The sequence below is a fragment of the Rhinolophus sinicus genome, chromosome 17 (assembly GCF_057876585.1).
Source record: "Rhinolophus sinicus isolate RSI-liver-muscle chromosome 17, RSI-T2T, whole genome shotgun sequence".
Classification (NCBI taxonomy): Eukaryota; Metazoa; Chordata; class Mammalia; order Chiroptera; family Rhinolophidae; genus Rhinolophus; species Rhinolophus sinicus.
In genome coordinates this window covers 201,236,869-201,260,992 of record NC_142517.1, presented here as the reverse complement: position 1 = coordinate 201,260,992, position 24,124 = coordinate 201,236,869, and the positions used below count along the sequence as shown (strand labels likewise).

Genomic DNA, 24,124 nt, shown 5'->3' with positions numbered 1-24,124 from the left:
TGAAGTTCTTTGGACATTCCAGAGAAGCCTCAGGACATGGGATCTTTTCTGTACTCACTCAGGCTGTTTGAAAAAAGGAGTTAAATTAAAGCTAATTGGTGAAGCTAATTACTTGATTAGAAACACTTCAAAATGCTTTCTGCAAATTGATACACAAGTTGGATATTTATTTCACAAACATTTATTGCCTTCTCTGGTGTATCAGGAATTTTTCTGGGGGCTAACTTCTCAAAGGTAGGAATCCCTAAGGAAAAGTAACGGTTGTTTTAGAAAATGTAGGTCCACATTCCTGCTCCAGACACAGGCTGTGCGTGGGGTATGTCAGGGTGCAGAAGATCCATCTTGACTCTGTTCAGAGTTCTACCCTCTGACGCTTTACTCGGGGTGTTGCAGGTTATCCTGCAATCCATTTGGTTCTGAATGCACTGTCTAGACATGATGTATGAGGGAAGCACTCTCTCCAGGGGACATTGAATGCAGAGGCTGTGATGCCCCCACTCCTCCAAAAGCTCTGTTCACACCTTAGAGGACAGCATCTGCATGCTTGAAATGGGAGGAGATACAGTCCCTTCCACCATCCTTCCAATTGGTCCAATCTCCTCCAAAATGCTTCCTAGATGTTTCTGGCCCAAGGAATCCATCTATTTATGGTACTCTGGGCTGAACCACCCATGCTGACCCAGGCATTTATACTGTTACTTAACTGCTTTGTTAAGTGTTATCTCCCCCAGATAGTGAATGAGCACCTGGAAAGCAGCAACAGGACCCTAACATTGTCCTAGCTCAGTAAATCTAAGAGGTATTCAATAATTTAAGTTAGTATTAAATGAAATTCATCAACAGTTGGGAAAAAAATTAACGAATCTTCATACTTCTCTCTGCAAAGCCTCCCACTGGCTTCCCATCACACTCAGGAAAAACCAAAGTCGTTAAAGGGGCCAACAAGGACCTGTGTGACTCAGCTGCCTGCCACCTCGAGGACCTTGTCTCCTACCAGTCTTCTCCTTGCTCATGTCTCTGGCCTTCTTATTATTCCTTGAACACACCAAACACACTCTTTCCTCAACACCAAGCAAGGATTGACAGATTCAACAAATAACACACATAATACCCAGCTGAAGTTGCATTTTAGATAATTTTTTTTTTTTTTTCAGTACTAGAAGCATATCCCAAACATTGCACGGGACATGCTTATACTAAACAATACTTGTTTTCTTTATCTGAAATTCAATTTGAAGTGGGCATCCTGTATCTTACCTGGCAACGCTTTGTACTTCTCCCTCCGCATGGACCACTCTTTCCCTATGTGTCTACATAGCTCAGCCCCTCGCTGCCCTCAGATATCACCCCATTGGAGAGGCTACCCTTAGGTCTCTGTCTAAAAGAGCACACCGCCATCATCAGCGCTGCCCCTCTCTATCCACATCCCCAGACGAATTCTTCTTAGCCCTTGTGACAACATATCAGAGTATATTTTTATAGGTTATGGTCCATCTTCCCCCACTGGAATGTCAACCCCATATGAGCAGGGACTTGTTTCATTTACTGTTCCTCATTCCTGGAACAGTCTGGCACAAGGTAGGTCCTTAGTAACTACTTGTTGAATAAATAAATGTGAATGGCTTATAACTTGCTTTAAATTATTGATCCCTATAGAAACTACTTGCAGATAAATATCCAAGTCTTACATTTTAATATCGCTCTCCTTCAGGAGTAATACTCCCTCTCACTCGCCCCTTCACACTTGTCAGACCCTCACAATAAGAAAACATCTCATGGTCCCGCCCGCCCAAGCGGGAGGTGGTGGACCTGCCCAGGAGGAGACGGTGGGGGCAGGTGGGGAAGGATCTCCCGTGAGATCCCTAGGCAAGACTCTTACGTTTGTCTGTTCCACCCTGGCCCCCAGCACCCACCTGGTCCACGGGGCCCAGCCATGGTCAAGGGGACTCTCATCTTCATCAATCCAGGGGAGTCGCAGCTCTCCAAGTTCTGCCAGGCTTACAGTGAAGGTAGACAACAGCAAATCACTAGGGAGACAATCCTTGTGGTCTCTTAGGTGAAAATGTTTGTAATTTCCTAGAAGGAGGATTATTAACTGGAGGATATGACAACAAACTGATTTATAGACATTATGCAATGTTATATTTTGTCTTCTGTGTGGATTCTTCAGAAAATGAACTTGGCATTTTTGATCTGAGTCAAGCATTTGTGGAAATATTAGACAAGTGTTTTGAAAATGTCTGTGAACCGAATTTAATTCTCCATGTAGACAAGGTTCACAGTATTCTTGCAGCAATGGTGATGGGAGGAATGGTTTTGGAGACCAACACGAATGAGATTGTTACACACACTGATGCACAAAATAAACTGGGGAAATCTGAGGCTGGTCCGTGTTATATCAGTTGTAAAGAATATGAATCTTCCTGAGATCCCAAGAAATTTTAACATTGGTAATATTAGTATAAAAGGGCCAAACCTGCCCTCTTTTAAATAAAAAAAATGTTAAAGGCCACTCCCAGGTAAAATCCAGGGGGAAAAGTCATCTAAGTTTACTATGCAGCTGTTTACCAAAAATAGAGGAAGAGAGTCTTAACTTTTGCTCTGGGATTTCAGTCAAGGTGCTTTATAGAAGTTGTGTAAAATCAGTATGGTGGGTGGTAAAATGTTGCTTTTCTTGCTCAGTGATTTTGGAGAAATTGAGTAGTTCCAGTGTGATATTTTTTTCTTTTCTAAACTACATTCCTATGCCCACCTAAGGCATGCCTCTCTGTATTGCTACAATAGCATTTCAAAAAGTGTTTGAGACATTTCTCTAAATTATGCACAACCCAAAATGTGGGTGTTTTGTATGGATCATTAGTGCCGCATTACTTAATCCTTTCTGTTATTTGTCACAATTGTTGTTTTAAAAACCAAGTATGTATTGCATGAATACATTATGACCTTTTCCTCTTAGTTTAAATAAACCCCAAGGAAACTGGACTTCTAAAGCAAAAAGGAAAAATAGAGAAAACATCTCAAACAAGAAAGGAATTTACCTTGACTCTCGCACTTCTTCAGTTCAATCTTTTCCCTCTTTGTTCCATGCTGAGTGTCCGCTTGGAGACATAGATGTCATGTATTTAGAAGTCACATAAAAACACTTAAGTGTGCATCCTTTAATTGGCAGAAAAGTATAACATCTGAAGTCCTACTGATACTTGAATCAGAGGACTTGTTTGACCTTGAGTTTTCCCTGAGATTTTGTGTGGGCCAATTTCTCTGTAATTGAAAAATCTGGAGAAGGCAAAAATGGGCATTAGTAATTGAGAGGATAACCCATGTTATTCCATCCAATGTTCCACTTACCTATTTGTCCCTCGCCCGGGGATAGGGAGAGAAATCGCTCTCTGTTTTATTACAGAGTTCGGGTAGAAAGGAAATTATAGCTGTTGTACAAACTGCCACTGTGCTCCTTGCTATTTCTCAAGCACTTGAGGGACGAGGCACTGTTTCTGCGAAGTTGACAGCACCGTCAGGACATCTGAGCTCACACATCTAGTACCCAACAGGACAGCTTTTGCCTTCTGAATCTGTGCCCAAAGCAGATATTTGAGCCAGGATAACACGGGTCAGTCTAGACTAAACGGGGCTCAGAAGAACCTACAGCTCTCCCAAACTTCAATAGTGGCTTTCTCCTTCTCCTCCCATCACCTCAGCTTTTGGCCAGTTTCCATCACCACGTGCCTGACACCCTGCCAACCCATACTTGATTCCAGGCTCTGCCTCAGCAATCTGGAGGTCCCTGCCAGCCACTAATTTTCGTGATTTCTTTCACTTTTTCAGAAATTGATCGTGATGCTCTAACTTCTGCTGCGTCCAGCGTCTTATGCCTGACTTTCGAAATCCTTCATCATCTACTTTCTCCTACTTGTACCCACGGCTCCCACCTCCATCACCCCCCCCCCACACCAACTTCTCTAATTTCTGCCTTCTTTTCTCCACCTCTTGGCATTCTTTCAGAGTGTGCCCTTTGTCGTCTCTGTATCCTGAAACTTGCCTCACCTTCAATATCCATATAAGCCTTGATCGATCTCTCTTTGAAGACCCTGTAATTCCAAATTTGGCATTTGATTATATACTTGGTACGTTTAGAAGCTTTTTGTTGTGTTTTCTCCCCAGATAAATTGCAAGTGCCTTGAGATCTGTAATAAGCATATGAAAAATAAAAAACAAATCTGATGATTGACATTTTTCAATGGCCCCAGTGGCACAGCACCTAACACCTAGCACCAACACCTAAGTTGGTAGATATACCTTTGGCTCTCTTCTACATGCAATAATAAGAGAGGTCTTTGTTGGCTCAATGGCGTCCTGATACTGGACTTTAGACAGGCTTCTCTGATCAAATTTGGGGAATCTGCAGTATGCTGACACTGACTCAATAAAGTCTAGCTTATAGATTCTTTGTGAGGAGTCGAAATAAACATTTATGTGCTCAACACTGATTACACATTACCTTTAATCCTTACAACAGACTTAAACAAGTGGATTGTTGTCCTCATGTTAAGATTTTTTTAAAGAAGTTTAGGTCAGAAACTTGCCCAAGTTCACAGAGTTAAGAATGAAGTCAGGATTTGAATACAGGCTGGGCTGACTTCCAAGCCCTTGAGCTGCTTCCAGAGCATCTCCCATTCATTCTGTCGTATTATAGATTTCAAGCAGGCACACCATTAGAGTAGAAATGGGTGAACAAGAGTATGGGTTCAGAGGAGCAATCCATCAAATGTTCAAGTAAACTGGCAGCATCATACAGCTAGGAATTAGTCAATACATTATTTCTTTATATTTCCATGGATATTTGAAAAACCCTAAAACCATAAAGTTTTCAGAGAACACCACATTTGCTCAAAATTTTCACATGCTGAATTTGATAGTGCTCAGAAAATAGTAAACATCTAAACATGATTGATTATCCTCCTTAGGAGGGAAAATCAATGTTTTACTTTTCCTGTAGTTTGGTGGAGCTATTTTATTTTTTTCAAAGGTCTTTCTTTATAAATCTAAATGCTTAATTCAAATAAGTCCTTGGGACCCCACATAGCTCCATTGTACGTAGTTGCATTGAAAAATGCATGGCTCAATAGCCAAAAAAGTAATTTACTTACATCTCTTACAGAATATCAAAAGGGATCAAATTCCTAAACCATGAGAAAACATATCAAACTCTATTTCCGCTCATACCCATTTCTCTTCTACACTGAAGTTGTTTTAAAGCCTCTCATTTGCCAAATCCCCAAAATCTTTCTGAGATTTGACCTACCTGAACTCTCTCTCTCTCTTCCCTCTTCCACTTCTTTCCTCTCAGGTCCACTATTTTTCCCCACCTGTTCTTCTCATTTCACACCACACACACACACACGCACACACACACACACACACACACACACACACACATCAAATTAGCAGAGTTATGACATTCTTGAGTGTGAGAAATTAAAAATGGCCACAACTTTTCATGCCTCTTTAAATCCATACCTTTTGCGATATGATTTTGTAGCTCCTCCGGTTGAGGCAGAAGTGACTGTGCCAGTTCCAAGCTTAAACTTCAAAAAAATGCCTTGCCTGCCTTTTCTCTTCCAATCTCTCTGTCTCTCTCTCTGTCTCTGTCTCTCTCTGTCTCTCTCTCTCTGTCTCTCTCTCTCTCTCTCTCTCACACACACACACACACACACACACACAACTTTTACATGGCTATGTGAGCATGCATAAGCTAGCTTGCTGTAAGCTGAGAGGAGCCTAGTTGTTCTAGCTAAGAACATTCTAAACAGCATACAACCAACCAACCTCCAAATATGTGAAAGTATAGCCAAGATCAGCAAAGCCAGGCAGTCATCAGCCAGCCCACCAAATCATCACAGATGCATGAGCATGCCCAGCCAAGACCAAAAGAACCAACTCATAAGCTCATGAGCTAAGCAATGTTTGTTGTTTTAAGTCATGACCTTTTGGAGTGCTTTGTTACACAGCACTAGCTAACTAATACATCAGTGAAAGAGGAAAAATCAGAACTGGAAGCAGAGGTGAAACAGCAAATACTCATAAACAATTTCTTTTTTCCCTTTTGGTAGAAACTGATATGTATCAGTGAGAGTTTCTAACAATCATCAGCACTAGGGTTCAGTGTTATCATTTCCTTCTTCTTTTGGTTTAATCCATCAAAATAACTCTGGTCAAAAAAAAAAAAAAGTACTACCCATGGACTTTCTATTACAAATGCAGAATTCTTTCCTAGCCCCTGCTGAATCATAACAATGTAATCTGCAATGTTCCTTCTAATCCAAAGCAAAGGTCTTTTTCCACCACCCACATGGCTTCTGGTCAGAGTCCACTGCTTGAAGGTTTTACTGAGAGCAATGCCTTCATATCAAAGAAGCACTTATCATAATCTGTGAAAGGTTTGTGTGTGAGCAACAGCAATGTGTAAGCCACTGACTCGTGACAGAGCTGTAATGATATCTACATAGTGGCTGCATCCACTGAGGAAATAGTCCTCTTCTGTAGACATTTGTTAGCCTTCAGACATTTGAGACATAAATTCTTTTGAAGTTAAAGTATATACCTCTGAGATACTGCCAAAGAACTCCTTTCATCACATCCAAATTCTGCCCCTACAAGATGTTCTAAAGCTTGGGGTTTTTTTTAAAGCAGAGCTATCACATAATGATGATAAAGCATTTCCTCAAGATTTAATAAACACATTTCGAGATCAATTGAATTAGGAAATAATATGCATTGTCACCATCTGGTGACTCCCTCAAAGTGTTACAACTATCTCCATGCCAATAATCAACCTTTTATTAATGCCTTAAAGCAAGAAAAGATAATTTTTAAAAGAACGTATGGGAATTGTTTTGTAGTCTTTAATAATTTCATAAAGTACAGTGTATTGCAGCATCTTTGACGGTTCTTTGCTTACAACACAGAAACCAACCATAACTAAATCAAGCAAAAAGGAACTTATTAGGAAGGACATGGGATGTCTCTAACAGTAATTTTTAAAAAGATTAAAAAAAAAAGAAACAGACTTCAGAAAGTACAAGGAACAAAGTTGCTCCAAGTATGAGGTATCATCTCTTCAAATTGCCATTGTCATGATAAACAATCCACAGCCTTTTTGTGCCGTTTTGCTTATGGCTCCAATTCCAGGAAGAGAGTATCTGCTTGGCCTAACTTATGTCCTCTACTCAATCTCGTCCAAGGGAAGTCTGAGCCATCTTAATTGGCAGTCCCACCAGGATTGCTTCCAATGAGGCAGAATGTGTGTGGAAAGAAAGGAAGTCGTTCCCCAAAGCAACATAAGGGTTCCATAACCTGAGGAATGAAAAATGGGTGCTGGGACATCAGACAACAGAATTCTACATGGAAGTCCGCTTGTCAGACGTGTCAGAGCCAGAATTCAGGCCACGTCATCTGGCTCCATGGCACAGGCTGGAAGTTGCTGTCCTCCCAAAGGTAATGCCCAATGCTGCAAGGGGAGGTGGAGTGCCCAGCCTGGGGGGCAGCTGCCTGAGGATTCTGGGGAAAGGTGGAAGGCCAGAGCCCCGGAAGAGGGTATTTGACAAGGACGGGGCAGCACAGGGTAAATTCAGTCAAACCTGCCAGGCCCTGCCAGGGGTGGCTCCTGGTCTCAAGTTTTAGCAGGAACCCGTATGCCAAAAAATATCAGTGCCTGACTGCCTCAGGCATGCCCACCATAAAGACCGGAGGCCTGTTACCTGAGACGTCATTCGGGCAGAGCTCATGAACCAATGAGAAACAAACCTGGCAACATACCAACAATCACAAAACATTACGGCCATGCTCAGTGTCTGGCCCTGAGCCTAGACAAACAATCACCCAAGAGTCCCTGGGACTGGAACCCAAACCAGAACCTATGTACTCCCTGCCCCACGACAGCCCCGCTCACAACCAATACTGTGTGTGCTCAGTCACTGTACCCATCCACACTCCTGATCCATTCCCTGCTGGACCAGAGCCCTTCAAACCTGCCCAGCTCCTTCCTGCCCCTCTGTCCAAGAACCTCATCCCTGTTCCTCAACCCAGCAGCCATTTGTCAGTAACACTGTTTCATCCCAAATATATCCCCCCTGAATTCACAATGCCGCTATCCATTGATGATGGTTAGCAGAGACTACACAGAGATTTTACCACTATACCCACAGTCCTCAAACTGAACCACTAGGCTCCTGATGCCAGGCAACGTTACACCCAGTCTTACCTGGGAATTCAGATGGCTGGCGATCTGCCTTGGGCAGGACCTCCCAAATGGTCACTCCCAATTGCAACAGCCCCTCTAGCCCCAGCCCAGCCTGAGTCAGCTTACTCCCGCCTCCTTACCAGCATGTGGGTGGGGTGCCACATCATGGTAACACAGGTTGGAAGCAGAAGCCCATTTTGTTGATTGGCCCTATGTGGTGTGGAGCAGGCTGCAATGAGTGTTCACACAAAGTCACAGTGCTACACGTCACCAGGATAAGGACCACGCAAGAAGAGCTAAGGGTCATAGGAACTGACATGGCCCTGCTCCCTCTTGCATGCCTTCCACTTCTTGGCATTTGCACTGGATATTCAGTTATGTGGGACCTGCCTCCTGTGTCCCAGGGTGCCCTTGGATATCCACTGGCTTTTCCCACTTTGAAATTGTATCTCTTCTTTGCTCATAGTTTTGGGAAAAAAACAGCGATGAAGATCCTTTCTGCAGCTGTCCCCTTGGCCCATTTCCATGCAGGTGGAGGCCTACTCCTTCAGGCACTAGGCTATTAGCTGATGGCTTCACTCATATGGGTCAATATCCAACCACGCAAGGCAAGCTTCACAAAGAATGACCTCAGTTTGGCTGCTGCTCGGTAGCTATCAGAAGCGCAGACGAGAGGAACAGGATTTCCAGAGGTCTGCGACTCTTCCCCTAGAGCCAGGACTATTCATCTGAGAATGAGAATGGGTGTCAGGAGTCATTATATTTGTATAAAAATTTTTGAATGTGCATTTTTCTGAAAACAGGGTCAATAGCTTTGATTCGATTGTCTCCCTCACCCACCCTTCCTCTGTCCTATCAGTATTGCACCTAGGATATATCTGCACCTGCATTCCTTCACCATCAGCTTGGTCCCGCTTCTCAGAACTGCTACAATTGCCTCCCAGTGGCCTTCTGACCTATGCTCTGGCCTGCCTCCAACAATCAGATTTGCCCTACAACCAGAATAATCTTTTAAAAGCAGGTTCTATTGGGACAGCCCGTAAACTTGACAGTGTTCAGCCTTTCCACTTCTGCTCATCCACTAACATATTTTGCTTTTGCTGCTTTAGTTTCTGCCCTCTGTGGATGTTCTGCTTTTGCCAGCTCAGTTCCCACAACTGTGATCCTGGATCAAGATGAATGTGTGAAGAGACGGTCCAGAGAGAGATGGGACACAAGGTGAGGTGGTGATGAAACAGTGGGATTGCAGACTGACGCTGAGGAAGAGTGAGGGTGAAAGAGGAAAGGGGGAATGCAGAGGGGAGAGGCTGCAGAGCTGTTGTAGAATTGGGCTGGATAGAAATGGTGGTTTCAAGAAGTACTTCTGTCTGTTATAAACTGTATCCTGTGTTAGTCCTGTGTCAGTCATTGTCGTGGGCTGAATAGTGTCCCCCAAGACCCGTGTCCACCCGGAACCTCAGAATGTAAACTTATTTGGAAATAAGGTGTTTGTAGGTATCATTAGTTAAGATGAGGTCCTATGGGATTAGGGTGGGCCCTCAATCCGGCACTGGTGTCCTTATAAGATCCCCATCTGAATACACAGACAGAGACAGACACACAGAGAAAAAGACTGTGAAGATGGAGGAGGGATTGGAGACGATGTAGCTAAAACCAAGGCACACCAAGGTTTGCCAATTACCAGAAGCTAGGAAGAGGCAAGGAAGGATCCTTCTCTGGGCCCTTTGGAGGGAGCACAGCCCTGCCAATACTTTGATTTCAGACTTTTGATCTCCAGAACCACGAGAGAATACATTCCTGCTGCCACCCCGTTGGTATGATTTGTTCCAGCAGTCCCAGGAAGCTAATACAGTTGTTACACTGCAGTAACAAATAAACCCTGAAGCCTCAGGGCCTCAAAAGGGGGGTTTATGTCTCACTCATCCAAAATCTGAGGCAGGGCACCAGCCCCCTTATATCCTGCCATCCACAAAGATGGCCTCCAAGATCGCTGTGCAGGTGAAGTAAGGACGGAAAGGTCACACGGAATGTTTTGAAGAACCAGACCCGGAAGTACTTGTATCATGACTGCCAAACCCTATCTCATGGTCCTAGCCAAACTGCAAGGAGGGCGGGAAAATGCAGAGGAACACATGATATCCAGTGAGTTCCAATACTCTTCCAAAGATCCCCTTTTAAAGGCACACAAAATGATCAGAAAGATCTTGGCTTTCAATGACAGTGTTTTGCATTTGGCAAGACTGAGCCCTAAGGTGCCCAGAAGGAACTGGTTAGGTTGTATAATCATATCATTCCCAGATTACAGCCCTTCTTTTTTCTCTTTGGAGAGAGAGAAAAATCCTTACTATGGTTCCAAGATGGACCCTGTCTTCTGGGCCCTGCCAACCCCTCTTGTCTTAGGTGTGCCCCTCTCCCCCAGTCTCTCTCCACCTGTCCCACAAATCTTCTTCAGGTTGCTCCCACCCAGAGGCTTTGCACACACCGTACCCCCTCTGTAGAATACCTTCCTCCTACACTATCTTTTAGACCTCAGTTCACATATCACTTGCTGAGTGATGTTTCACCTTAATACTATCGTCGTAAGAAATGTCCAAACCTGTAGAGAATTTTTGTGAGTTTGAGCCAAAATGATGACCATTGCCGGGAAGCAAAATCTCTATAGATTGATAAACTATTCCGGAGAATGGCAGCTTTGCAGCTTATTTTATACATTAGAATCAAAGGAGGAGACTTAACGAATGTTGCATGAAATCCATTGGTGGTAGATTAAGGGGGTGGGAGAAAGCAAAGTGGGGAAATCTCTGGGCTTGGATAAAAAGGCAAAATAGACTAAAACGTCCTTTTTACATTAGTGGGTACAGGATAATTAATAACGAACATTTATAGCACATAGAGATGGTTTGTGGGGAACAAGGTGACAATGAGGGGTTCTGTGGTCTCCTGCTCTGGTGCCTTTGGTTGTGCTCTGGGGGGTGTGGAAAAGAAGATTACTTTGATATTTCAAAGGTATGTTATCTTAGATGCAAAACTACAATAGACAGGCTCACCTAAGGTAAAGATTGACCTTTGTCCAGGAATCTGCAGGCCTTCAATGAACTACCCAGCATGGACAGCTTTTAGTTAGGACTTTTTATGTTCAGACCATCCTATGTGGTTACTTTCGATTTCTGAGGTTTATGGAGCCTGCCAGGCTGGCCTCCTCTGAGCTTGTCAGGGTTAGTGTGTGGCCCCTTTTTCGTCCACAATACTACCCCTTTCCCAGTCTAAATTGTATCCTTCAGTTTTTCTCACATAATTCCTTGTACTTTCCCTTCTTCTTATTTATCATAGTTTGTCATTATATGTGCATGTGGTTATTTGATCAATCTCTCTCGTTTGCTGCCATTTCTCAGTAAATATTTATTTTAAATGAATGAATAAATGAATCGATGGGTGAATTCCGAAAAGGGACTTGGGTCACAAAAAGAGTTAATAATTGCTTTATTCTAAACATTCTAAAGTAGGACATAGTAATTATGATGCTTTTAGCCACAAATAAGAGAAATAAAAACTTAAAATGCCAGGACAATAAGGAATATTTATTACCTTTATAACAAGGAGTTCCTCGGTAGCAGGTCTCTCCGGTTGGTTAACTCAGCAGCTCAGTGACATGAAAGACGTTCTTTCCATCTTTGGTCCCTTCCACCCTCAGCATGCTGCTTTAGTTCCTCTCAGAGTCACAAGATGATGCTCTAGTTCTGGGCACAAGTAGAAAAAGTGATCTCTTCATTCAGTGTAAATCTCTTTTTATCATCAAGGCAACTTTCTCAGAAGCTCTCCTGCCAATTGACTTCCCAGCAAATCATTTCTACCTTTAAAGCAAGTGTTGGCAAAGAGAATGGAATTATCATGATGTGCCAAGATTAATGAGAATGACTCCAAAGACAGGGATCAGAGAGATGGATGGATAGATGCCTGAACAAAATCCAGATTCTTCTAGCAAGAAAAGCAGATGGCTTTCACAGATAAACAACCATATCGGCTACACACTGATTGGAGATGAATGTGCTGCACATACCATAAGCCATCCCCAGGTGTATTGTCAGGTTTTTTTATCTGAGTATAGAATTTATTATACGAATACCCACCTTGATAGGTTAATAGGTGTCAGATAGAAATGCTGTGTTGAGCTGATTGTATTGCTGTGGTCTGTGGTACGGTGTATATTTTCCCATGAATAAGAGGCAGGAGGCATCAAATATTACCAAGAAGTTTGCACTGGAACACACGAAAACCTTTACTCATGAGTAAATCAAAGTAAGTACTTAGGACAATGGAGACATAGGTCTAAAAGATCGTTTTATATCTATAGATATAATTTGTGCACAAAAACTTTAGCACAGGGGCCTGTGGGAGGTATTCCACGCCTCAGTAGCACCAATCACACATAGGGCCCAGATCTTGGTTTCTAAATGCTATTCTCCAATAAAAGGAACTAGGGCTCCTTGAAGAAATGATTGATTCGAGGGCTGGGTAGAGAAAACACAAGATAAGCCTGGAGCATCTCATAGTTCCAGAAATCAAGGAAGTGATCAAAAGACAAAAGGATGGGGGCATGTCAAAGGGACATAGAACGAGCTCCCAATGGCCAAAGTGGGACAAATTTGAGCAACAGAATGAATAGTGAGTGTGGTGTTGTGTTACAACCCCAAATATGAAATAAACAAACGTACATCCACAGTGATATAAATAAATAATTGAATTAAATAAATGCATAGGGAGAAGGGACCCATCTTTCTTACAGAAGAATCCCATTTGATGTAAGTCCCACTTCCAGAAGGTGAAGCTTGACTTTTTTGAGTGTGAGCTGGACTATGACTTACACCCAAAGAATAGAGTATGGAAAGGGGGAACATAGTAACTTTACAATGGAGGCTGAGTGGATAAGAAAACAAAACACTTACATATGCTGCCTATAAGAGATTCACTTCAGATTGACAGACACACACAGACTGAAAGCAAAGGGATGGGAAAAGTTATTTCATGGAAACGGAGACAACAACAAAAAAGCTGGGAAAATCATACTTACACCAGGCAATACAGACTTTAGTCTATAACAAGACACAAAGACCCAGTAAACCCACTTCTGGGTATTTATCCAAAGAAACCCAAAATGCTACTTCGAGGGGGCATGTGCATCCATATGGTCATTGCAGCATTATTTACAGTAGCCAAGATATGGGGCATCCTGGGTGTCCATCTATGGATGAATGGATAAAGACAGAGTGGTACATATATACAGTGGAATATTACTCAGCCATAAAAAAGAGAAAAATCTTGCCATCTACAACAACAGGGATGGACCTAGAGGGTAATGTGCTGAGTGGAGTAAGTCAGACCAACAAAGACAAATGTCATATAACTTCACTTATGTGTGGAATCTAGAGAACAGGATAAATGAACAAACAAAACGGAAACAAGCTCATAGATAAAAGAGCATTTTAATGGTTGCCAGATAGAGGTGGGGGATGAATGAAGGGGAGAGGAGATTAAGAGGCACAAATTGATAGTTACAAAACAGACATGGGGATGTATAGTGTGGGGAGTATAGGCAGTCGCGTTATGATAACTATGTATGGCGTCAGATGGGTACTGGATTTATTGGGGTGATCACCTCATAAGTTATATAAATGTATAATCCCTGTATATTTGAAACTAATATAATATTGTATGTCAATTGTAATTGAAAAATTAAAAGAAAAATTTTTAAAAGATTTATTTGATCACATATTGAAATTAAAAAAAACACAAAAAAACAAGAAGTGTCGGGCTATGGATCTATAAGGTCCCTTCCTCACTCTAGAAATCTTCGAAGAGATGTTCAATGCTAAGATGACACTGGCATTAACAGCGTATGTTAACAGATACAGTTAGACAGAGCTCACACTTACAGATCCCCTTGCTGTTGAGTTGCTGGTTCTGAGATCCTTTAGGTAGAAATCTACAAAGTATAGACCGGAGAGGCTGAAGAGGGTCCTCTAATGGTACTTTATGGAATTATTGCTTAAAAAGTGACAATGGATCTCTCTGTCTGGTAGATCTTAATAACTGATTTTCATTCTTCAACAAAACCCAGTCTTCTCCAGGGTCTCATGAAAATGTGGGTATCATTAAATCTGAAATGGTGTATAAGAAGAGGGGACAAGTGGAAGCAGATGACAGAGGTGGCATGCAGAGTTGTTTCCCATGATGGAGAGGCCGGTGGCCTGGAACAGTGAGAACAGCTCTACCATGATGCAGGATACAGCACGTATCAGGTTGTGCCCGGTGATTGACGACAGAGCATGGTAAGCAGCCTGCAATTTAAAAAAAAATTTTTTTTTCAATTTTACTCAGAAGCTATTTTTGAGAGTTTACAGGGTAATTTTCCTCACTCTGCAATCTGAATGAGCTTTGATGATTTGGGGGTCTTCCTGAGAATTTGGAGACAACCCAGCATAGTTCTCTGGAAGCTTTGTCACCTGCTCTGAAGTTAGGAACCCAAGAGAACACATCCTTTCTTTCTATGTAGAACTGAAAACCTCAGAACACTTGTCTTCACTTTCCATTCCCCCAACATCTGTCAATAGGGACTGGGAATAACTATAATAAATGCTGTCATTGATTAATTCCTACAATGTGCGAGGCACTATAGGAGGCATGCGAGAAGGGTTGGTATAGAGCAGAATCAGCAAGGAACCAAGCTAGACCAATGAAGACTGATAGTACGCTTCAGAATTAACAACAGTAATACTATGGACTGAATGTTTGTGCCCCACCCCCATTCATCTGTTGTAACCCCAACCCCCAACATGACAGAATTTGGAGATAGGGCTTTTGTGGAAGTAACTCAGGTTAAAAGAGGTCATGAGGGTGGGGCCCTGGCCCTACGGGATTAGTGTCCTTATAGACACTAAAGAGACATCAGAGCACTCTCTTTCTCGCCAAATGCTCACCAAGGAGACATCATGTGAGCACACAGTGAGCAGCCAGCCACCTACAACCCAGGGAGAGAGCCTCACTTAGAAACTGACCATGCTGGCACCCCGATCTTAGACTTTCAGACTCCAGAATTGTGAGGAAATAAATTTCTATTGTTTAAGCTACCCAGTCTGTGGTCTTTTAGTGACAGCAGCCCAACCAGACTAATATTAGTAATAATATTTGTGGAGCTCTTTGGACGTCAGTGTTTTCAGTTAAATTATCATATTCATTTCTCACAGCAGTCCTATGAAAGGTGTTGTTATTTTTCTTTTAGACATGAGGAAACTGAAGCCCCGAGAAATCAAATGACTTGCCCATGATCACAAGTAAGAGGTGGCAGAAATGGGACAGGGACTCAGGCCTTCTGGCTCCCAGTGTCCAGTCTTCTGAGTTCTTCCAACATGCCGTGGTCTAGAGACCTAGAAGAGGCAGACGACTGAGGACATTAAGGAGCAGGGAAAGCATGAATACTGCCCAGGAGCCAAGTCTAGCTTGCTCTGTGCGTGGCTGTCACTTTTTAGAACAGTAAAATTAATTGCATTTTTCATTCATTAAAAAGAAAAAATTATTACGGCCTTCTCTGTGTAAGGCACTGTGTGAAAACTTAAAGATATTTTAAAAACATGCCCATTGCCTTGAGGTTAGAGCCTAAACCAATGCTTACATCCCAGGCAGGATGTGGTCATGTAAAATAAGCAACCCGTACTTACAGCTATAGGAGTACTGAGTGAGGAGACATCAGTGTCAGCCGGGCTGAGGGGGAAATTGTGAAGGATGAAAATGATTTCAGTAGTAGAGAAGGGTGGCAGATTATGTCCAAAAATGGGCATGTCCTCTTGCAATGTGATTTTTTTCCCCACTCCTCTTGTTATAGATTGAATCGAATCCCTCCAAAGTTTGTATGGTGAAGCCCCAACCCCCAGTGTGACTGTGTTTGAAGATACAGCTTTTATGGAGATAATTAAGGTTAAACAAGGTCATAAGGTTGGGGTGGTGATCTGATAGGACTGGTGTCCTTATGAGAAAAGAAGAGACATCTGAGATCTCTCTCTCTCTCTCTCTCTCTCTCTCTCTCTCTCTCTCTCTCTCCTCTCCAAGCCAGGAAAAGAGGCCCCACCAGAAACCACCCTTGATGGTACCTTGCTCATGGATTTCTAGCCTCCAGCACTATGAAAGCGTAAATGTCTGTTGTCTAAGCCACCTAGCTTGTGGTATCTTGTTAAGGCAGTCCTAGGTGACTACAATATCTGTCATCAAAATGTAGAGTCTGCTTCTCCACTTTGAATTTTAGATAGCCCTATGGCTTGCTTTGAATGCAGCAGAAGTGACATTATGCCAAATCTATAGCTAGTTCTTAAGAAGACTTGCAACTTAATTACTGTTTCCACCCTCTTCTAGTCTTGAGCCATCATGTAAAGAAGTCTGAGTACTGCTGGAAAAATCATGTAAGAGAGAAGCCTTTTGGTGTGAAATATGACAAGGGAGAAAAATCCCATGAAGATGAAAAAAAACTGTTGGAGAGAGTAGACTGAGAGTTGCAGCCATCCCGCTAAAGGACCCCATGTGAGTGAGTCCATCTTGAATCCTGCAGCTGCACGAGTGAGGTCAGACTACACTGGGTGGAGCAGAGAACCATCTCAGCGAAACCCTGCCCAGCCAACCCCTAGAATCATAAACAAATAAAATGGTTACTTTAAGCCATTAAGACTGGGATAGTTTATAATGCAAAAATATTACTTGCCACAGGTGAAGTGAGAGGAGGGTATTTGGGACAGAGAGAATGGTTGAACAATGCCACAGAGGTAGAAAAATATAAGTGATTCTGATTGGTAAAACCTGTAGGAAGAGATCAGAGAAAATGAGAAAATAAGGCTAGCAAGGTAGGTTAGAGGAAGGCTGTGGAGAGTTTTCATTGTTACACATTTTTATTGAGCACTTACTATGTGACTGTCAGCTAAATCCTTTTCATGGATCAACTACTTAATTCTGCCTTAATCCTATGAGTAGGTTATACCATTATTATCTGCCATTTTAAACATAAGGAAGCTGAGACTCAGAAGTTAAGTTACCTGGGGAAAAAATATTAGTGGTAAGATTGAAATCTGAAATGGGCCATCTAACTCCAGAACCTGTGATCATAACATCTACAGAAGATTACCTTAGACAAGGAATTTGAATCTTAGTGATAAACCTGGAATTATTTTGAGCAGGTGGTGGCATGACTGAAGCAGTACTTTAGAAAAATTATGTTGATAGTGGTGGATAGAAACTGGAAGCTGAGAGAATATTTAGGATGTTATCAGAGTGGCCCAGGTATGAAATGATAAGGGCCTGAACTAGTTTGAAAAATAATGGGAAAGGGGTGAATAAGAGGGATTTGGGAAAGACTATTAATTCCCTCAGGGAATGGCTGGAAATGGGATGAATCAAGGGACGGGGAGAAGCCAGAACTCACCCTCATTTTTCTGGCTTTGGTGACCAAGGTGACAGTCAGTCATGTAAAATACTTACGGGGTACAGGAGAAAGATCTGCTTTGGGAAGGAAGAGAATAAATTGGCTTTTGACTTGTTAGGTGGGCGGTGATGGTGGGCTATTAAGTGGAGGTGTCTGCCAGGCATTTGGAGATATGTGAGTGGGAACTTGGGACAGCAGTCAAGGCCATCTGTAGATATAGGCTTGGAATTCACCTAGAACTAAGCCAAGTTACACACATCTAACTTGGGAGTGTCAATTAGGGGTCCTTGGTTGCAAGCAACAGAAACAGAATCTGGTTAGAAGCAGAAAAGGCTCAAAGAAACAGAGTCTACTGTGGACTTTTACTCAGAAGGGACAGGGACCCTGGTGGTTCTGGGGACGCTTATGAAAAGAATTCACAATCTCATCAGGCTGGGAAGAGTCAGCTCCAATGGCTTTCCCCACTCTCTTCAGGATCCAAAGTCCTGGAAGGGGATCCACTTAGCTTGGTCGTATGCCTACCCTTGCTTGTATAGAGGAAGTAAAGACACCTTGACTTCCATTTTTGACAGGGAGGCACATAGAGCAGGAGAGGTGATTTACCAAAAGGAACCATATTCTGCTATCAAAAGACAGGGGGAATAGATGCTGGGTGGCCACAAACCAATCAATGTTTGCTCCATCCAGAGAGTGTCTGGAGGAGATAAGAGAGCTTCAGGCAAGCAATTGCACAGCACTCATGAGTGGGAGGAGGAGGAGTTGATGAGGGAAAGATAAAGGCCAGCTAAGGAATTGGAGGAGAAAGAATAAGCAAACAAATTATAAAATTGGGCAAAACACCAGAGTTAAATGCTACCCAGCGATCAAGGGTGCTAAGGAATGATGAAAAACTACTGGGGCTGGCAATCAAAGCTATTGATAACAAAGCTTTGAGAGAGAACAGGAAGAGAAGGAGGGATGGAGAGGTGGAAGGGACAGTGATGCAGGTAAGAAGAGACAGGGCACAGTGTGGAAGTAGGCAGGCAGCATCGATTGTTTGGAGGTAAAAGGAAGAAGCGCTAGGTTGTTGTTTGAAGGGGTTGTTTGTGTTGTATCACAATGATCCTCAGCACCCATAGTTTTCCATTTTATTTGGCCAAATATAAGTAAAAAAATTATACTCAGCCCGGAACTTAGTATTGTCTTTTTTTCTGAAGCTCTTGATGAAAAGTAGTGACGAAAATGGGAAAGTGAGAATTGATGATGTGGTTTGATCTGTTTCAGAAGTTACAGAAAGAGGAAATTGGGTTTATTTGAAAGCCAACTTGAAAGGGAAATAAAAACACGAATGCCCTTTATAAGCTTAAAAAAACAAACAAACAAAAAAAGAAAAACAAAACATAACAATGCAACAGTCCCAGAAACTAATTGTATAAGTGAACTGTTATAACCAGTCTCCTTTCCCACCCGGCTGAAACGATCTTACATAACAGCACTTGCATCTATAATGTTGTGTAACAAGTAGACTTGTGGGGTAATGTGTTTTCAATGTGGGTTAGATGGGAGAGGAGCAACTATTATTATCTTATTATCGTAACATCAGTCACTCTTCCAGACACAACACCATCACCCACTGGAAGCTAAGGATAGTTTTTACTTAAATGCAAGGTCATAGAATTAGGGTGCATGGGAGAGCAGTGGGGATGGGGCGAGGGGATTTTCATCTTCTCCAAAGCACTCAACATTGGACATCTTCCAAGAGAGGAAATGAGACTAAATAGATCATTTGTTTTATTCTGTTTGGGCATTTCTTGCGTTTCTCTCAACTGCAGCTTATGGACACAAAGCCAAACTCAGAGACTGGCTGGAGCTGGCTAAACTCCAGGTCACTTTTTTTTTTTTTAAGGAATAAACAATTTCAAGCTCCCTCAGAGGATTAAGGCAAGCCACCCAATTGAAGGACAAAATGGAATTCTGCTGCGAATGCAAAGTTGCAAAGAAAAGAGGCAGGTAGGTAGAGACGCAAGGGAAATGCTGATTGAAAGTGCTCATCTATGAGAAATAGATTTCAAAGAGGGTCAAACATTCGCGGAACTGCTGTTCCCGCACACCGACTGAGGTAGGAAGCACAGCTTCTTTAGGCCAGTCCCCGAATGATGGGTGTCGGACTGCCTGGTCACTTGAATGTCATGGAAGGCTTGGGAGATTGCTTCTGTATCCTCTTGCTGGCATCAGAAAGGCCGGCTAATGCCAGCCATGCACATTCTGTAACAAGCATAGTTGGTATTCCCAGCATACACTGCTGGCAGAATGGGTCTTTGTCTTGAATCACTTCCCTTTGGGAGATACTCACTGGCAGTCCCATCCAATGTCCAAGAAGAGCGAAAGGCACATTAGTGGTTGGGCTCAGGTTAGCATATTAGTGAACATGGCACCCTGTCTGATTTCAGAATTGACAAGTCATGTACAGTATTGCTCAAAATGTTCCTTCGACAGTACTAGTAAAATGAATCTACAGCAAAATGAATGGCAGTCATTAAACTGGAAACAAAAGTGGTAGGTCCCAAAGACTTCTGACCATCTTTTATAGATGAAGAATCCGGACTCTAATTACGCTCCAATTGGAAAACTAAAACTTTTTTCCCTGAAAAACGTTGGTCCCATTAAAACAAGAGACTGAATTTCTTTCATAAACTTAGAATAACTTTACTTTTGATAACTTTAGAGTAACTTTACTAAAAATTTAAAATTGCAAATAATTAACCAAGTGTTTGCAGTATGAATCAATATATCAATGTTCATATCCAGATGGTGATATTATACAATAGTTTTTCAAAATGTTACCATTGGGGAAAGCTGGGCAAAGTCTAGTCTCTCTGTATTATTTCTTACAACTGCATGTGAGCCTAGTTATCTCAATACAATTTTTCAATTAAAACAAGTGATTGAGATAGAAATGGGTGTGGGGAATCAGGCAGGCTTTCATAACGTGGCTTCACCCACTCTTCTTGGTTCTAGTCTGTTTCTCTACTGGTCCCCTGAATGACTTCCTTCTGTCTAGAAGAGGCTACTCCGAGCTTCTCAAACACACGGAGCTCATACCACCTCTGGGCTTTTTCTCCTCTAGTATCCCCCATCCCACCTCATTCTTTCCAGCCCCAGCTCACCCTGCTGACTAGACTATGCCATAACACTGTCCCCAGAGCATGTCTGTAGTTATAAGGCATTTATTCACCAACCAGTCAACAATAATTTATTGAGCAACTTTTATATGCGTAGTATTGGCTCTAGACACTGGGGACGGGGTGAGTTGGAAACTATGTTGAACTGGTTTCTCATCCCTGCTTTCTGGAGCATATATTCTCACAAGGAAAGGTGAAACAAAACCAGGCAAGACACAAGTAAAAAAAAATTAAAATGATGAGGGCTATGAAGAGAGTAATAGTTTGGAGAAGGGAGGAAGTGACTTTAGCTCAAGTGGTCAGGGAAAGTTTCCTAGAGAAGGTGACATTTGAGTTGCTACCTGAAGTATAAAGAGGCAGTCATGAGAAGATCTTGGGGGTGGAGAGAGCATTTCAGGCAGAAGGTAAAACAAGGCAAAAGGATTTAAACCTGCTCTGTAATTGGATATGTACATTAGGCATGACTGTAAATAAGGAAACAGGTTTTCTTTTGGCGGACTGTTTCCCTTTTATTTTAGGGCCAAACCTCCTATAGCTTGTTTCCCACTGAGAGAAGCTGTGAATACCTGTAGGCTGGCCCAGATGTTACACTTAAAAGCAACTTTGCCCAACATAAGCACACCGTCTAGCATGGCCATCTACATGCCAATTGTAGGTTCCAAGTCCCTCTAATCAGTGGATGGAACCTTAATTCAAGGCTGTGTCTTAAGAGATTTACCACATTTCTTTCTCACAGCTGGGGCCCTGAACCTCCTGGTGAGGGTTCTGCACTGTCTAAGGGCAACATAAATTATGTCATTAAGTTGGGTTCTCACAAACCTAAGTTGACGCAAAGGAGGACCGAATATGGGAGATCTGAATAATACTGCTGGGAGCCGGGCGGTAATTTGTCGCTGGCCCCACGGGTCTGAGCCCCTCTGCTGCGCACAGCTCCGGTCCCATCGGCTGTAGCTACCGGTGGGGAAGGGCTAGATTCTCAGCACTCTGCGGGTACCTCATGCTGTCACCGCAGCCAGGAATCCCGTTTTCTGGATTCCCTTGTCTGCCATCCGCCTAAGGCGACCAGCGGCCGCTTCTCTGTTCCCGCGGCCAGAGAAGTCGGCTCCGGGGCACCCCGCGAAGCACCTCTAGGGGTGATCTGCTCCTCCCCCGCCGCGACCTGGCACCGTTATCATCACCGGGAGCGGTGGGCACTGTCCCAGGGCGCTCCCCTGTCTCTCCCAGGGGACAGCCAAGACGACTCGCCCTGCGTTCCAGGGGCGCGCCAAGAGCCCTTGGGTCCCTCCCCCTCCCACCCACACCCGGATCCCAGCGACCCACGTGCAGCTCCGCCGGGGTTGGCGCCGCACCTCGGAGTCAGTGTGTCTCCCTGCGCTTTCTGGGCGCAGACTCACGACTGGGACCCTTTGGGGGCGGCATCCGCGAGACTGCGGCCGGAGTGGGGGCGTCCCGGCGTGCGGGCGCGGGGACGCTGCGGCCCGCTGGCACACAAAGGAGGCGGCGGGAAGGCGGGGCGGGGCGGGCCGGGGGCGGGGGCGGCAGGAAGGGGCGGGGGCCGGGCAGACGGCGATAAAGCCCCTGCCACTGCGGCCGCCGGCTAGCGCTCCGGGGCGGACCGGCTGTTAGGACTACGCGGGGTCTGCAGACGCCACCGCCTCTTCCTTCTCTGACCCTCCCCGCCGCCGCCGCCGCCGCCGCCGGCCTCCCTCCTCCGGCTCGCCGCCCCGCCACCCGGCTTCGGCTCGGGCCGCGCTGCCCCCTGTGGCCGCCAACTGGGGCTCTCAAGCGAGGGGCGGTGAGTACGGGTTGCGCGCCCCGGCCGATCCGGGGCGCCCGGGGGATGGGAGGGGAGCGGCTGGCGCTGCCTCAACGCAGGGGACAGTCCCTCCGCGCGACGCCGCGACCTTTCGCCTGGCGGGGAGGCTGCGGGGCGAGAGGGGCCCGGGGGCGCCGACGTCGAGGCGGAGGAACTTTCTCAGCCGCCCTCGGGCTGAGTGCGCGCCCGGCTCCTGTGCCCGGGAACCCGCCTAGGACCCGGGCAGGGCGAGGAGGGGCAGCGCCGGCTGGGGCGTCCAGGTGTGCAGGTAGCGGGCAGTCCTGGGGCTGGCGTGGTTTCTGCCGGTCCATCCTAGCTGGCGCCCGTGACCCTGAACCTGAGGTACCCAGGTACTGGCGGGCGTCCCCTACCCAGTACTTTGCGTGTGCGCCGCCCTACAGGGAAAGACGGATCCTTACTTGTTCCCACTGCCTGAGCAGGGAGGGAGGATGACCCCAGCGGTTTGGGGGAAAGACTTTAAGTTGGATTCTGGCCACCTCTTTAACCCTATGGAGCAGGTCTTTGCTCTTTTCATCTTGCATAAAAAGGGGATTTGCGGTGCTGATTACTGACTACAGGTAAGGTGAAAGGACTCAAAAATTCTGGGCAGAATTGGGTATTTTGCCTACAAACTGAGCGGGGAGGAAAGGAAGGCGCCTATTACATAAGATAGCACACTACCTTCAGGTATTATGGGAGATGCTATTGAAGGTTTTAGTGTTTTAATGAACGAAAAATAATCTTCATGTGTGTCTCTCCTGAGAAATCTCAAATGTTGCTGTGTCTTGCATTGACGACTTTGCAGAGAACATTTTTTATATATAGCATCGACATAAAAAGGTGTTTGAAGGCTTGACTTCCTCTTTCAAGCCAGGAAGCAGTTTACTTCTCTGAACTGTTCAGGAACAATTTACGAGGTAATTTTGTACTTTGGAGATTTTATATCAAAAGTTGAACACAGATAGGTGGAAGAAATGTGAGCCTTGCCAATTTGTCTATCTAAAGCGCATTTCCAAAATCAAAGATACTTTAAATGCTGTCTGCATATCTAAATCAGTAATTATGTGCTGTTTGCAGTATTTCAGCAAAAATTTTCTTCAGCTATGCAAATGAAGGTGTTAGCCTAAATAATCTAAGCTTTCTTTCAACCCTTATGTTTTGATTCTTTATTAAAATAGTGTTTGAAAACATTGTACAGTGCAGGGCAATTACTGAAGGTTATCAAGATGTCATCTATTTTAAAAAACTGAATGTATACAGAAAATTTCTGCCTCCCATGAACTTCATATTAGTGTAATTTTAAAAGGACAAGAATGACTCAGTCTCAAAGGACATTAATTTTTCAGTTCCAGACACAGGTGATTAAATACTAGTCAGATTGTTTGAGGTAATAGAGTGTGGGAATGAGGTGGTGACTTAGCCCGGTCCCGACTACACCTCTACAGGGCCTC

At 44.0% G+C, this 24,124-nt stretch overlaps 1 protein-coding gene, 1 long non-coding RNA gene and 1 pseudogene across 3 annotated transcripts in view; 2 read left to right on the top strand and 1 right to left on the bottom strand.

Moving 5' to 3' along the window:
• The first annotated feature begins 1,344 nt into the window (after positions 1–1,344).
• LOC109459315 (AP-3 complex subunit sigma-1-like) lies at positions 1,345–2,494 on the top strand (annotated as a pseudogene).
• A 5,851-nt stretch (positions 2,495–8,345) lies between these two features.
• LOC141567339 (uncharacterized) lies at positions 8,346–22,341 on the bottom strand. Its single transcript, XR_012489954.2, has 5 exons — positions 22,207–22,341; positions 14,170–14,574; positions 12,367–12,496; positions 11,825–11,976; positions 8,346–8,967 (listed from the first exon to the last, which is right to left on the bottom strand). It is a non-coding gene; the product is annotated as an uncharacterized LOC141567339 (long non-coding RNA).
• Positions 22,342–22,430: 89 nt separating this feature from the next.
• The window catches only part of SERPINE2 (serpin family E member 2), a 59,306-nt gene continuing 57,612 nt past the window's right edge, over positions 22,431–24,124 (top strand). The window contains exon 1 of one of the 2 annotated variants that reach the window (XM_019753688.3): positions 22,431–22,652. The gene's annotated coding sequence lies outside the window, so the exon portion shown is untranslated. Of the gene's footprint in view, positions 22,653–23,099; positions 23,252–24,124 lie in introns of those variants that run through there. The other variant, XM_019753689.3, reaches the window with a different exon arrangement.